The following is a 17,316-nucleotide window of genomic DNA, read 5'->3' on the forward strand; positions in this document are numbered from 1 at the left end:
CATACCTCCTCCCATCTTCTTCCCCAAACAACAACTACAACAACAACTACAACAACAACAACAACAACTACAACAACAACTACAACAACTACAACAACGGCGCGGCGCGGGGGAGTGTGCGTCCTCACACCGGCTCGGTTAGCCGCCATTGACCATGCGCTCCGACGGGGTTACCACGAAGGGGCTCCTTGTCAGCCCCTCGTCAAGGGCGGAGCCGGTAACCCCCCCGCACGCACCCAATGAGAAGCAACGGGCCGATTCCATCTGGGGCGGAGCTAACGAGCCGAGGGCGTGTCACTCCCCGCCGGATCTCCGCGGCCACTTACCGGACGTGACGTCAGATGCGCCCCGAGCTTGAAGAAGAGCCAGTCACCACCTCCAAGCGCTGAGCGAGCTCCACGCATCGACCCGGTATTGCAGTACCTCCGAGAACGGTGCACCCCCTCCGAGAACGGTGCACCTTGAGCCATCGACTGCCCGCTTTCCTTGCCATCAATCCCCGTGTGAGTCAGTTTTGTCCCGTTTATCTGTCGTCTGTCGGGGCTAGATAAGACTGTGTCTAAGTGCCTGTCTTTCTATGCTGTCCCTCTTGTCGTTGTAATCTGACCTTCCGCCCTAATATAACCTCCTCCGGAGGTCTTGAGAACTGAACCCTTGGTGTCGTGTCATTTGAATCCCAGCCGTTGTGTCCTTTTCCTCAATTGATTTAGCGTAGCGCGACTCGGCAAACGTTCGAGTATAATCGGGTAACTTGTGCGGACACGGCGGCCATTCCGCTCGGCCCACCATAACATCAAAGTCGTGTCTGTAACAATACCATCTAGTTTGAATTCAGTATTGAAGTGGTGAACCTACTTCTCTTTCTGAGATACAACCTGCACTAGAAACTTCTCTTCATCTTCCAATTCTCTCTGCAGCGTGTTCATTGGTTTGCTCTTATTCCCGTTTCAAATGCATCAGCATGTTGGGGACGCATCATGCACACACCTTTAAATGCCAAAGTATATTTTCTGACCTAGTCCAGGGTAATGTGAAATGTCCAGCGATTCATAAACTGTTGACTTCCATGAACCTCACACACCTTTACTGAAAAAATTAATTTTGGACGAATGCCTTTTGTTCACTTTGGTGGATGAAATGACAATTGAAATAACAAATATAGGAAGTCAAATGACATAAATAACAATGAATATATGCTATTCATAAAAGATGAAAATGCCATGTAATCTACAATAAACAACGAGGAAAAAACAAAAGTAGATCAGGGATTGTAATAAAAACGACAGTAGATAAATTGAAAGAACAAAGGCCCTCTTGATTTTTAACAAATAGGAAAATTATAAAGACAAAGAATCACTCTTCATAATCAAGAAAATTACACAAACCTGTTTGGAAAAAGCAGGGCTTTTATCCACTCAGACAAATATTACAAAAGAAGAAAAAAGAACACAAAGTGCATCCATTACCCTTCGGCTTTGTGTTGATGACTGAACATATTTAAACAATGGACATGAGAAAATAATTATGTGGAAATGGACTGGCATGAAAAATTGTGCAGATGTGTCATAATGGATCATTGTCCATGTGCTGGATCATTGTATACTGAAACGTCCATGCGCAGGATCATTGTCGATGCGCAGGATCATTGTCGATGCGCAGGATCATTGTCTGTGTACAGGATAATTGTCCATGCACAGGATCATTGTCGATGCGCAGGATCGTTGTCCATGCGCAGGATCATTGTCCATGTGCAGGAGCATTGTCCATGCGCAGGATCATTGTCCATGCGCAGGATCATTGTCCATGCCCAGAATCATTGTCCATGTGCAGGATCATTGTCCATGTGCAGGATCATTGTCCAGGTGCAGGATCATTGTCCAAGTGCAGGATCATTGTCCATGTGCAGGATCATTGTCCATGTGCAGGATCATTGTCCATGTGCAGGATCATTGTCCATGCGCAGGATCATTGTCCATGCGCAGGATCATTGTCCATGCGCAGGATCATTGTACACTGAAACGTCCATGCACAAGATCATTGTCCATGCGCAGGATCATTGTTCATGCGCAGAATCATTGTCCATGCGCAGAATCATTGTCCATGCGCAGGATCATTGTCCATGCGCAGAATCATTGTCCATGCGCAGGATCATTGTACATTGAAACGTCCATGCACAGGATCATTCTCCATGCACAGGATCATTGTCCATGCGCAGGATCATTGTCCATGCGCAGAATCATTGTCCATGCGCAGGATCATTGTACACTGAAACGTCCATGCACAAGATCATTGTCCATGCGCAGGATCATTGTTCATGCACAGGATCATTGTCTATACGCAGGATCATTGTCCATGCGCAGGATCATTGTCCATGTGCAGGATCACTGTCCATGAGCAGGATCATTGTCCATGCGCAGGATCATTGTACATGCACAGGATCATTGTCCATGCGCAGGATCATTGTCCATTTTGTACCACCCGAGATGTACCAACGTTTGTTCATGACATTTTAAAAAAATCTGCCCCTATTGAGGTATACAGGGGTGGGGGGTTGCCCCCCAATAGGGGCAGACATCTCTCTGGCCATTCTCAGAGAGCCTCCTCAGCGCCGACAAGTCTGCAATTTCACTCAGACCAACTGGCATGATTTTCAAGCAGCCATCAATCATCTGGACTGGTCTGCCATCTCGACTGCCTCTGACATCAACTCTTCCTGGGAAATTCTTCCAGAGTAAACTGCTCTCTCTCATGCACAGATTTATCCCATCTTGCCTCCAGTTGGCGTACCCTTCCTCCCGTCCACGGTACACGGAATCTTATGGTGAGGCAGTTGCCCTGATAAAACTTGCCTTCACCTCCTGGAAGGCAAGTCCAACGGAAGGCAATCTCAGTGCCTTTCACAAAGCCAGGAACAAGTGTGTGTCTACCCTCAGGAGAGCCAGGACACAATATATCTGTGCTCTCAAGACTGAATTCTCAAACCTGTCTCCCTCCTCCAAATCCTTGTGGCATCTGGTCAAATCTGTTTCTGGTGTTTGTTCCCCCTCCATCCCCTCCCTTACCTCAAATGGCTACACAGCTGACTCCGCATGTGACAAAGCCGAATTCCTCAACTCTGTGTTTGCCTCAAAATCTTGTGTCCCAAACCCATCTCTCTCTGTTCCCACCTTTCCCAGTCGTACCCAGCTGCTCCTGGACTCTGTGTACTCTGTGTACTTTGTCAAACCTCGACTCTGATTCTGCAACTGGACCAGACGGCATCAGCCCACGGGTCCTAAATTCCTGCTCTGCTGCTCTTTCACACCCTCTCTCTGTTCTCTTCACCCGCTCTTTTGCTCACAGTCATCTACCATCTGTTTGTAAATCAGCAAACATTACCGATTTACACAAAAAAGGTGCAAAAACAGATCCTTGCAACTACAGACCAATCAGCCCGCTCCGAATAATCAGCAAGGTCATGGAATCAATCATTGCTTCTGACATCAAATCCTTCCTCTTCTCCAATGGCTTGATCTCGGCTCAACAATTTGGATTCAGACCAGGACATTCTACTCTGGACATGCTGCTTCTGCTGTCTCAACAATGGACGGAGGTCCTCAATGTCAAACAGGAAATTAGAGCTGTCTCCCTCGACATATCACGTGCCTTTGATATGGTCTGGCACCCCGCTCTGCTCACCAAACTCTCCTCCTATGGTATCCATGGAAATCTCCACACATGGCTTGCGGACGTCCTCTCTGGTCGTAGTCAACATGTGGCCCTGAATGGGTTTTTCTCATCTCCCCTTCCTGTTCAGGCTGGAGTTCCCCAAGGCAGTGTTCTGGGCCATGTGCTTTTTCTGGTCTTCATCAATGATCTCTCTGACTCTCTGGAAAATCCTCTCTATCTCTTTGCTGATGACTCCACTCTCAGCTGCTCCATACCTCATCCCTCAGATCGGCAGTCTCCAGCCTCCTCACTCTCTGCAGACCTGTACAAAATGACAGACTGGTCAAACAAGTGGGACATGTCTTTCAATCCTGACAAATCTCACACTCTCACTATGTCTCTCCGAAAAGAACGAATGGTCAACCCTCCCATCTACTTTCTCAACAATCCTCTCCAAGAAATTCTGTCACTCAAGCTCTTGGGTCTCACTATCTGCCATGATCTTTCCTGGGAAAACAACATTTCCAAGCTGGCCTCCAAAGCCAGTCGCCGACTGGGCATCCTCCATCGTGCCAAGTCCTTTCTTGGCACAGCTGAGCTCCTCACCACGTACAAGGCTTTCATCCGCAGCTCAATGGAATTCTGTTCTCCCTTCTGGGCTGGTGCTCCTGCCTCACACCTAGCTCGGCTTCACGCTGTTGAAACCAAAGCTTTCAGAATCATTGGAATCTCCCACGATGAAGCTAACTCCGAGGGCCTCTCATTTACTCACCACAGGCAGTTTGGTGGTCTTTTCTGTCTTACCGACTCTTCTCCGGCCTTGGATCTGCCAGTAACCCTCTTCTTGTGAAACTGCCAAAATCAAGACTCTATTCACCTTCACTCTTTCATTCCTCTTTTCTCCCGCCTCTGGAACAAACTCCCTCACTCTCTTCAATCCCACTCCTCCCTCCATGTCTTTAAAACAGCTGTTCACCACCATCTCTTATCTTCCCCCATCCAAAACCTTGATCTTTTCTACCCCCGCTAATTTCACCCCAGATCCACCTTGTTTGAAATACCAACTTCTGTCCTGGAAGTCCTTGGTGTCCTTGTGTTTTATACTTCTCCAACCCCCCCCCCCCCACCCCTTCCCACGCCTCCTCCCCCCAAGCCCTCTCCCTCCCACAGATCTCCCGATGTCCCTGCTCTCAAATGTTGTGTTTGTGTGCTTCCCCTTCTCTCCCCATCTTGTCTACTGCTCCCCTTATTATATACTTTGTTTGTTTGTCTGTTTGATTTGTTTGTGTGATAAATGTTAGCTCTTTCACCAGCCTCGTTTCTGTATTACAAAAAAAACAAAAAAACAAAAAAACGAATGATTTACATTAACAAAAGGAAGCACGTACCAGCACATGAATGATTTAATTAACAAAAGGAAGCAAGCACCAGCACATGAATTATTTACAATAACAAAAGGAAGCAAGTACCAGCACATTAATTATTTACATTTTTTTTTTTTTTTTTTTTTTTTTGTTGTATACAAGATCGAGGCTCGTGAAAGAGCGAACATTAATCACACAGAAAGACAAACAGACACACAAAACAAATAACATCGGGAGCGGTAGACAAGATGGGGAGAGAGGGGGAAGGACACAAACACAACATTTGAGAGCAGGGACCGAGAGACATGGAGACATCGAGAGAACTGTGGGAGGGAGAGGGCTTTGGGGGGAGGCATGGGAAGGGGGGGGGGGGGTGGGAGAGGTATAAAACATATGGACACTGCCAAGACTTCCAGGAAAGAAGTTGGAATTTCAAACAAGGTGGATCTGGGGTGAATTAGTGGGGGTAGAAAAGATCAAGGTTTTGGATGGGGGAAGATAAGAGATGGTGGTGAACAGCTGTTTTGAAGACCTGGAGGGAGGAGTGTGATTGAAGTGAGTGTGGGAGTTTGTTCCAGAGGCGGGAGAAAAGAGGAATGAAAGAGTGAAGGTGAGCAGAGAGCCGAGATTTCGGCAGTTTAACCATCAGAGGGTGGCTGGCAGATCTTGTGCGACCTGTAGGAGAATGTAAATAATTCATGTGCTGGTACTTGCTTCCTTTTGTTAATGTAAATCATTCATGTGCTGGTACTTGCTTCCTACATTAACAAAAAGCGGCAAGTACCAGCACAGGAATGATTTACATTAACAAAAAGAGGCAAGTACCAGCACATGAATGATTTACAATAACAAAAGGAAGCAAGTACCAGCACAGGAATCATTTACATAAACAAAAGGAAGCAAGTACCAGCACATGAATTATTTACATTAACAAAAGGAAGCAAGTACCAGCACATGAATTATTTACAATAACAAAAGGAAGCAAGTACCAGCACATTAATTCTTTACATTAACAAAAGGAAGCAAGTACCAGCACATGAATTATTTACAATAACAAAACGAAGCAAGTACCAGCACATGAATGATTTTCATTAACAAAAAGAGGCAAGCACCAGCACAGGAATGATTTACGTTAACAAAAGGAAGCAAGTACCAGCACAGGAATGATTTGCAATAACAAAAGGAAGCAAGTACCAGCACATGAATTATTTACATTAACAAAAGGAAGCAAGTACCAGCACATGAATTATTTACAATAACAAAAGGAAGCAACTACCAGCACATGAATGATTTACATTAACAAAAAGAGGCAAGTACCAGCACATGAATTATTTACAATAACAAAAGGAAGCAAGTACCAGCACATGAATGATTTACATTAACAAAAGAAGCAATTAGCAGCACATGAATTATTTACAATAACAAAAGGAAGCAACTACCAGCACATGAATGATTTACATTAACAAAAGAAGCAAGTACCAGCACATGAATTATTTACAATAACAAAAGGAAGCAACTACCAGCACATGAATGATTTACATTAACAAAAGAAGCAAGTACCAGCACATGAATTATTTACAATAACAAAAGGAAGCAACTACCAGCACATGAATGATTTACATTAACAAAAAGAGGCAAGTACCAGCACATGAATTATTTACATTAACAAAAGGAAGCAAGTACCAGCACATGAATTATTTACATTAACAAAAGAAGCAATTAGCAGCACATGAATTATTTACAATAACAAAAGGAAGCAACTACCAGCACATGAATGATTTACATTAACAAAAGGAAGCAAGTACCAGCACATGAATGATTTACATTAACAAAAGGAAGCAAGTACCAGCACATGAATGATTTACATTAACAAAAGGAACTAAGTACCAGCACATGAATGATTTACATTAACAAAAGGAAGCAAGTACCAGCACATGAATGATTTACATTAACAAAAGGAAGCAAGTACCAGCACATGAATGATTTACATTAACAAAAGGAAGCAAGTACCAGCACATGAATGATTTACATTAACAAAAGGAAGCAAGTACCAGTACATGAATCATTTACATTAACAAAAGGAAGCAAGTACCAGCACATGAATGATTTACATTAACAAAAGGAAGCAAGTACCAGTACATGAATCATTTACATTAACAAAAGGAAGCAAGTACCAGCACATGAATTATTTACAATAACAAAAGGAAGCAACTACCAGCACATGAATGATTTACATTAACAAAAGGAAGCAAGTACCAGCACATGAATGATTTACATTAACAAAAGGAAGCAAGTACCAGCACATGAATTATTTACATTAACAAAAGGAAGCAAGTACCAGCACATGAATCATTTACATTAACAAAAGGAAGCAAGTACCAGCACATGAATTATTTACAATAACAAAAGAAAGCAAGTACCACCACAGGAATGATTTACAATAACAAAAGAAAGCAAGTCTTTAGTTTGGTCACAAAAAGAAGACCATGTTCAGACAGTCTTCAACATGGTCTCAAAATCAAGACCATGCTCAAACAGTCTTCACTGTGGTCACAAAAACAAGACCATGTTCAGACAGTCTTCAGTATGGTCACAAAAGCAAGACCATGTTCAGACAGTCTTCACGATGGTCTCAAAAACAAGAACATGTTCAGACAGTCTTCACTGTAGTTACAAAAACAAGACCATGTTCAGACAGTCTTCAGTATGGTCACAAAAGCAAGACCATGTTCAGACAGTCTTCAATATGGTCACAAAAACAAGACCATGTTCAGACAGTCTTCAGTATGGTCACAAAAGCAAGACCATGTTCAGACAGTCTTCACTATGGTCACAAAAACAAGACCATGTTCAGACAGTCTTCAGTATGGTCACAAAAGCAAGACCATGTTCAGACAGTCTTCAATATGGTCACAAAAACAAGACCATGTTCAGACAGTCTTCAGTATGGTCACAAAAGCAAGACCATGTTCAGACAGTCTTCACTATGGTCACAAAAACAAGACCATGTTCAGACAGTCTTCACTGTAGTTACAAAAACAAGACCATGTTCAGACAGTCTTCAGTATGGTCACAAAAGCAAGACCATGTTCAGACAGTCTTCAATATGGTCACAAAAACAAGACCATGTTCAGACAGTCTTCAGTATGGTCACAAAAGCAAGACCATGCTCAAACAGTCTTCACTGTGGTCACAAAAACAAGACCATGTTCAGACAGTCTTCAGTATGGTCACAAAAGCAAGACCATGTTCAGACAGTCTTCACTATGGTCTCAAAAACAAGACCATGTTCAGACAGTCTTCACTATATTCAAAAAAACAAGACCATGTTGAGACAGTCTTCATTATAGTCACAAAAACAAGACCATGTTCAGACAGTCTTCAGTATGGTCACAAAAGCAAGACCATGTTCAGACAGTCTTCACTATAGTCACAAAAACAAGACCATGTTCAGACAGTCTTCACTATGGTCAAAAAAACAAGACCATGTTCAGACAGTCTTCACTATGGTCAAAAAAACAAGACCATGTTCAGACAGTCTTCAATATGGTCTCAAAAACAAGACCATGTTCAGACAGTCTTCAATATGGTCACAAAAACAGGACCAGGTTCAGACAGTCTGGAGCTTGATGAGACACTAGCCTCCATTTTAAAAGTAGAGTTTGCTCGCCCAGACCAACAGCAGCCACGTCAAACATTGAAGCGATCACAGATTCTACTGAGAGCAGCAAAGAAATTGACATGAGAGTTCGACAAAGAACATTCCTGAAAATTTGGTCAAGTTAATTCATACCCGAGCTGGTAGATGTTCAATATACATGTATATTGACACTAGTTCAGCTGATGTACCGCTGGTATATACACAACTGGTATTGAAACAGTGGAACAATTTCCCTTCAGTCTTTTTCCATTGAAATTTATACTCAAGAAATGCATCGGATGCATTTCAGAATATCTGAGCACCTCGAGTGGCTGGGGGCCCAATAAGTGCCTGGGAGGCCTAAGGAGTGGCTGGGGGGCCCAAGGAGGGGCCGGGAGCCCAATGAGTGCCTGGGGGGCCCAAGGAGTGGCTGGGGGGCCCAAGGAGTGGCCGGGGGGCCCAAAGAATGGCCGGGGGCCCAAGGAGTGTCTGGGGGCCCAAGGAGTGCCCGTGGGGCCCAAAGAGTGGCGGGGGGGCCCAAAGAGTGGCTGGGGGGCCAAGGAGTGGCTGGGGGGCCCAAAGAGTGGCTGGGGGGCCCAAGGAGTGGCTTGGGGCCTCAAGGAGTGGCTGGGGGGCCCAAGGAGTGGCCGGGGGGCCCAAGGAGTGGCGGGGGCCCAAGGATTGGCGGGGGGCCCAAAGAGTGGCCGGGGGGGGCAATGAGTGGTGGCGGGCCCAGGGAGTAGCGGGGGGCCCTAGGAGTGACCGAGATCCCCGGCCTGATGTCTTTTTGCTGAGCAAAAGAGTTTTCTTTTTCAGAACTTGGAAGCTCTTATGAATCTATTCTTCACCTGAAGTTCTCTCTGATTTGATTGGTCATTCCTATGGAAGGCCACCCCTCACAAAAAGTTTCGCAGGTGGATACCCACATACCTAGTGGAGGCCTGGTGATAGTACCTGTTGTGGTGTAGTGTATGTATGATAGGCTGAATGGCCTGCTCCTCCAGCAAAGTTCTTTGTTGTTCTTCTTTGTCATTATTTCTTGTTGTTATTCCTTGTTATTCCTTGTCGTTATACCTCCTTGTTATTCCACATTATACACTGTGTGGTGTAAACTGGTTAGCCGTCGCCATTTTTGTTCAGCCACACAACATCCGTGTTCGCCCTGAACGTTTTAATGGAAATAACTTTGTAATCAGTGACCACCCAAACCTAACAATGTGTTTACCTATTGCGACAGGAAGTCTTCTCCCACTATGTGGCTCAGAATTAGGAGCTTAAGCTAGGTGTGTATTTAGGTCGCACTGTGGGGTGCGCCATCTCTGGAGGTCGGAGTGACCTAGTTTCCACAGCTCTGCTATGTTGATGGTGAAGTGAAGTTTGACGATCATTCTGATTCTTTCTTTGTACTTACAGACCATAGACGTACCTGCCACTCACCTCTGGTATAACTGTATACCTGGCTGCTGCTGATCGAGGCTCTTCAAAATCATCCTCTTCACCGCTTGGTTGTTCGATCCTCATCGTTGTTCGTTGTTCCTTTTCCACAAATTATTTTCCATCTCCTTCCGACATCACCGCAGGGATTCCTGAATCTTCCATTTCCACATTTTCAGCATCAATTGTGCTTCGTTTCCGTCTGATATCAGATTCTTCATCTGACGACTTACCAGAGGTTCGTGAGGAATCGTGCACCTTGGTCCTCATCCTCATCTCACTCTTCGTCTTCTTACCTTTGTAATTCCGCTGTTTGTTATTTTGGCTGACCTGTTGACTTTGACTCGTCATGATCATCTCCACCTTCGGATGACGTTATCGTCACCATTGCCTTATATTCTCGAGATGAGCAGTGAAGGATGCTGGCACAACCTGCCTTGTGGAGGACCTGATGGTTTGTGGAGGACCACAACCTTGTGGAGGACCACAACCTGCCTTGTGGAGGACCACAACCTTGTGGAGGACCACAACCTGCCTTGTGGAGGACCACAACCTTGTGGAGGACCTGATGATTTGTCGAGGACCACAACCTGCCTTGTGGAGGACCTGATGGTTTGTGGAGGACCACAACCTTGTGGAGGACCACAACCTGCCTTGTGGAGGACCCTGATGGTTTGTGGAGGACCACAACCTTGTGGAAGACCACAACCTGCCTTGTGGAGGACCTGATGGTTCCAGACAGGACAAGAATTGGTTCCACAAGTAGGAAGGACTTCAAGAGGTATAAAATAGGACAATGGCTTTCAAGGTTTTGTTCTTAATTACTCAAACTTGGCCTTCATTTTCATTCAGCTCCTGTTCATCTCTGCCGACTTGGAAGCTCCACAATATGGGAGAGGGATGGGTGTAGGGGAAGAGTCAAAAGGTTTCACAGTCCCAATAACACCAGGAACCCCACTGGACAATGTTTCACACTGCAGGCTGGAAACTATAAACAAGACCAACAAATGTTGGAACATCTAGGACTATATTGTGGCGGGCACAACGGTCAATAATTCCGCGCACCAGTGGGTGGCATGAGCATCCGGGCATGGAACTGAAATACATGCCCCGCCTTTCGGCCGTTCGGCTACACCCGGGGGCAAGGCGTGGCCTCGGGACATATATGTGGGCTCTAAGGTCGAGCCCGCCCAGTGCTGATGTGCGAGCTTGTATTAAAGTGCTTTCGTTTGTATCCACGCGTTGTGGCCTACCTTTCTGGCAATCGAGTCGTGTGTGCACAGCACCACACTGGTGACCCCGACTGGTTCAGCCGTTGCTGACCCCCGAACGCACCATGGCTATCAACGCTGTCGCCATCAAACTCCCAGAGTTCTGGGAAGCGCAAGCCGACGCTTGGTTTGTGCAAGCCGAAGCTCAATTCCAACTCAGGGGCATCACGGCGGACGAGACCCAGTACTACCACGTGGTCGCCGCCCTCGGGCCCGCCACTGCCGCCCGCGTCGTGTCCATCCTTCGGCGCCCGCCGGGCGACCACAAGTACGAGGCGCTCAAACGTCTCCTCCTCGCCACGTTCGGGCTCACGGAGGTCGAACGCGCCGACCGCCTCCTGGACCTTCCCGTCCTCGGCGACACACGACCATCCGTCCGGATGGATTTCATGCTGTCCCTGCTCGGAGACCGGCCCCCGGATTTCTTGTTCCGCGCACTTTTCCTCTGCCAGCTACCTGTACCGGTGCGCCTCGCGCTGGCCGGGTCCAAAATCATGGAACCCCGCGCCCTGGCCGGAGAGGCCGACAAATTTTCCGTGGCCTGCGACACGCAGTCGGTTTATGGTGCTGCCGTAGTGGATCCCGGTGCGGAGGCTACAGCGCCCCCGGCTTCCCTCGTGGCCGCTGCTACGCCCCGTCCACTACCGCCGCCGCCACCACCACCGCCGCCGGCATGGCCGACGCGGCCGCCACCGCCGCAAACCTGGTGCTACTATCACGCCAGGTTCGGCCGCAAGGCTAGAACGTGCCGCCCGCCGTGTTCTTTTGATGGGTCGGGAAACGACCGGGCCGGCGCTCACTTGTGGCCATGAGCGTCGGCCATTCCGGCAGCCTCCTGTTCATCATGGACACCTCGTCTGGTTGTCGTTTTCTATGCAACACGGGAGCGCAGGTAAGCGTCCTCCCTGCCTCCACGTCCGACAAGCAAGCCGCGGGCTGGGGCCCCGCTTTGCTTGCCGCCAACGGAACACCCATCCGCACATTCGGGAAGCATTGCCTCTCACTGCGGTTCAGAGGGCAGCGTTTCCAATGGTCGTTCATCACCGCCAGCGTGCCAATGGCCCTGCTCGGTGCGGACTTCCTTTGTGCGCATGGGCTGTTGGTGGACGTTAAGCATCGACGTCTCATCTAGGCCGAAACCTTCAGCTCGCTCGCTTGTTTGCTGAGCGGCTCGTTGAGCAGCTCACTGAGCGGCTCACCGAGCGACTTGCCAAGTGGCTTGCTGAATGGTTCCGTCCCGGCGAGATTAGTTTGTACGCTTCCGGCAGCGGACGAGTTTACCCACCTCCTCGCCAGTTTCCCGGCACTCACGCGGCCCACCTTTTCAGCGGTGGCCGTCAAGCACGGGGTGGAGCACCATATCCCCACTGTCGGCCCACCGGTCTACGCCCGGGCGCGCCGCCTCGACCCCACGAAGCTCGCCATGGAGAAAGCGGAGTTCGCCACGCTGGAATGGCTGGGTATCGTACGGCGCTACAACAGCGCTTGGGCCCCTCCTCTGCACATTGTGCCAAAGCCCGGCGGCGGATGGCGGCCGTGCGGTGACTACCGCCGGCTCAAACATGCCACCACCCCCGACCCCTACCCAGTCCCGCATATCCAAGACTTTTCTGCCCGCTTGGCAAACACGACCGTGTTCTCCAAGGTGGACCTCATCCGGGGCTACCACCAGGTCCCCGTACAACCGGACGATGTCCCAAAGACGGCCGTCATCACCCCTTTCGGCCTCTTTGAGTTCCTGTGGATGCCTTTTGGGTTGAAGAATGCAGCCCAGGCGTTCCAGCGGCTCATGGACAGCATCTTGCGCGACTTACCTTTCATCTACGTCTACCTGGACGACATCCTAGTCGCGAGCGAGTCCCGGGAGGAGCACCTGCTCCACCTCCGCATGCTCTTCGAACGCCTGGGCCAGCATGGCCTGATCATCAACCCCGCGAAGTGCCGTTTCGGCATCACTGCCATCGACTTCTTGGGGCACCGCATCACCAGGCACGGGGCCATCCCTTTACCGGCCAAGGTGGAGGCCGTCAGGAGTTTCCCACGCCCCCGCACGATCAAGGGGCTCCAGGAATTCCTGGGCATGGTCAATTTTTACCACCGCTTCGTGCCCCGCGTCGCCCAGCTCCTGCGCCCCCTGCATGAGGCCCTCCATGGAAAGCCGGGCAAAGGTGACATCGCCTGGTCGGAGCCGATGGCCGTGGCGTTTGCGGGCGCAAAGCTGGCCTTGGCAAACGCCACCATGCTGGCGCACCCGGCGCCCGATGCACCAATCGCCCTCACCACTGACGCGTCGGACTACGCGGTGGGCGCGGTGCACGAGCAGTGGGTGCGGTGCTTGGCAGCCGCTGGCGTTTTTTAGCCGGCAGCTTCGCCCGCACGAACGCCGCTACAGCACCTTCGACCGCGAGCTGCTCGGGCTCCACCTGGCGGTCCGACACTTCCGCCATCTGCTCGAGGGCTGCGCGTTCACGGCTTTCGTCGACCACAAGCCCCTTGTGTTCGCGATGGCCAAGGTCGCCGAACCATGGTCGGCCCGGCAGCAACGTCACCTTTCTGCCGTGTCCAAGTACACGACGGACATCCGTCACATCGTGGGTAAAGACAACCCAGTGGCGGATTGCCTTTCCCGGTCCTTCGCACATGCAGTCCACCTCGGGATCGACTATGCCCGGATGGCGGAGGACCAGACCACCGACCCCGACGTCCAGGCCTTGCGGACCACCGTCACGGGACTCCGCGTCACCGAGGTGCCGTTCGACATCGCGGGCACGGCCCTCTTGTGCGACGTCTCGCTCGGCCGGCCTCGCCCCATCGTGCCCGCTGGCTGGCAGCGCCCGGTTTTCGACGCCATCCACGGCCTGTCCCACCCGGGCACGAATGCCTCCCAGAAACTCGTCACGGCGAAGTTCGTCTGGCATGGCCTTAGGAAGAACGTCCGTGACTGGGCCAGGACGTGCCTCGCGTGCCAGCGCGCAAAGGTCCACCGCCACACCCAGGCCCCGTTGGCCCCGTTTACGGTGCCCGAGCGTCGGTTCGACCACGTCCACGTCGACTTGGTGGGACCTCTGCCCCCCTCGCGGGGGTTCACCCACCTCCTCACCATGGTGGACCGCACCACCCGGTGGCCGGAGGCCGTGCCATTGGTGGCGACGACTGCGGCTGACGTCGCGCAAGCCTTCATCGCCACGTGGGTTGCCCGGTTCGGTGCCCCCTTGGACATCTCGTCTGACCGCAGCCCCCAGTTCACCTCGGGGCTCTGGGGAGCGGTGGCGCAAGGGCTCGGCATCAAACTGCACCGCACCACGGCCTACCACCCCCAGGCCAACGGCCTGTGCGAGCGCTTTCATCGCTCGATGAAGGCCGCGCTCCGGGCCAGCCTCCGCGACGGCAGCTGGGCTGACAGGCTCCCCTGGGTCTTGCTGGGCCTCAGGACGGCGCCCAAGGACGACCTGCTTGCGTCCTCGGCGGAGCTGGTCTTCGGACAACCGCTCCGGGTGCCGGGCGAATTTATCCCCGACTCCACGGCTCCTTGGTCCACGGCGCAGCAGCGCTCCACCCTGCAGGAGACCGGCAGGAGGTTCGCCCCGGTGCCGACGGCACACCACGGTTGCCCGTCCTCCACGTCGCCCCGGAGCTTCGCACGGCGGAGTACGTTTTTGTTCAGCACAACGCTCACCGGGCACCGCTGCGGCCCCCGTACGACGGGCCCTTCCGCGTGCTGGAGACCAGGGACAAACATTTCACGGTGGACATCGGCGGTGCCCCGGATTGTAACTCCGTGGACCGCCTCAAGCCGGCCCACCTCGATCTGGACCCCCCCCCCCCGCAAGCAGCTCTGCCTCCGCGTCGAGGCCGCCCCCCGGCACCCCCCGGCCGCCCCCCGGCGGTGAGGCCCCCGGCACCCCCCAGCCCGCTACCCCCCAGCCCTGCACCCATCGCCAGGGGGCGTTTCGGCCGGGTCATCCGGCTTCCCCGCAAACTCACCCTTCAGGTGCGCGGAATTCTGGGGGGGGGGGGGGGGCGCGTGTGGCGGGCACAAGGGGCAATAATTCTGCGCACCAGTGGGTGGCGCGAGCGTCCAGGCGGGGAACGAAAGCACATGCCCCGCCCTTCGACCGATCGGCCACGCCCGGGGACTAGGCGTGGCCTCGGGATATATATGCGGGCTCTTAGCTCGAGGCTCGAGCCCGCCCAGTGTTGAAGTGCGAGCTTGTATTAAAGTGCTTTCGTTTGCATCCACGCGTTGTGGCCTACCTTTCTGGCAATCGAGTCGTGTGTGCACAGCACCACAATATATATATATATATATATATATATATATATATATATATATATATATATATATATATATATACATATATATATACATACATACATACATACATACATACATACATACATACATATATATATATATATATATATATATATATATATATATATATATATATATATATATATATATATAAAACACAGTTTGTGTGTGTGTGTGTGTGTAATGTTACCGATAGACTCCTAAACGGAGAGGCTTACGTGCTTGATAGTTGACATAGACATGGCCATTGAGCGTGGGAGGAACATGGCCGAACTCAAAATATTTGACGATCCATATTTTTTATTCATATTTACCTCAGCGCATTTCAGCGAAGTACCTGCTAATCTCAGCCAGTTCCAGAGCAGCTCGCTGATTTGCTCAGAGCGATCACGTCATGTTCCATTCCCGCCGCCAGACTGATTCGCTCAGAGCGATCACGTGATGTTCCATCCCGTCACCAGTCACTTCACCTTTTATGCGATCGTGTTTGGTATCGATTTTTTTGCGATATGAATGAAATGTCTTTGAAACAGCTGTGAAACGTCTTTCCACAACCCTTCCGTAACCGATTGGAGCAGTTTCTTGCCGCACAAAACGAGATCCGCGAAGCGAGTTGGTCGAGTATTGCTGACCAAGATGGCGACACGGCGGCTTCACTTTTCACGGAGTATGAGCGTTCTATATATATCTTCAATTCAGTGCGCCCGTGATTTGTGGCATAGACATGACCATTGGGCCTTCACGGTGTAATTTGTGCGAGGCTTTTGTCCGAGTGAGCTTGAGTCGAGAGGGCGAATGTACGGGTTGGGAATGTACGGGTCTCCCTTCCCCCGCCCGGCAATGCCGGTACTGGAGGACGTCACAGGATCGGTGAGTCTCCAAAATCCGCTTCGTGCTGTTGCGAATATGCATGCGTGCTGTTGCGGCAATGCCGGGTACTTCTGCCGGGTCCCCCCTACCCCTCCCCCCTTCCCCTCCCTCCCCCTCCCCCTCCCACCCCCTTCCCTCTCCCCCTCCCCCTCCCACCCCCTCTCCCTCCAACCCCCTCCCACCCCCTCCCCCTCCCCCTCCCATCCCTCACCCTCCCCATACCCGCTCTTCCTCTCCCCTTCCCCCTCCCCCTCCCCCCTTCCCCCTCCCTCCTCCCCCCTTCCCCCTCCCTCCTCCCCCCTTCCTCTTCCCCTCCCCCTCCCCCTTCCCCTCCCCCTTCCCCCTCCCCTCCCCCATCCCCCCTCCCCTCCCCCTCCCTCCCTCCCCCTTCCCCCCTCCCCTCCCCTTCCCCCCTCCCCCTCCCTCCCTCCCCCTTCCCCCTCCCCTCCCCCTCCCACCGCCCCTCCCCCTCCCTCCCCCGTTCCCCTCCCCTCCCCTCCCCCGCCCAGCAATGCCGGGTACTTCTGCCGGGTCCCCCTCCCCCTCCCTCCCCCTCCCCCTCCCCCTCCCACCCCCTTCCCCCCTCCCCCCTGCCCCCTCCCCCCTCCCACCCCCTTCCCCCCTCCCACCCCTTCCCCCCTCCCCCTTCCCCCCTCCCCCTTCCCCTCCCCCCTCTCCCCTCCCATCCCTCACCCTCCCCATCCCCCCCTCTTCTCCCCTCCCCCCCCGTTCCCCTCCCATCCCCTCCCCTCCCCTCCCCCCGTTCCCCGCCCG

Source organism: Myxine glutinosa, chromosome 8, assembly GCF_964187855.1.
Source record: "Myxine glutinosa chromosome 8, kmMyxGlut1.1, whole genome shotgun sequence".
NCBI lineage: Eukaryota > Metazoa > Chordata > Myxini > Myxiniformes > Myxinidae > Myxine > Myxine glutinosa.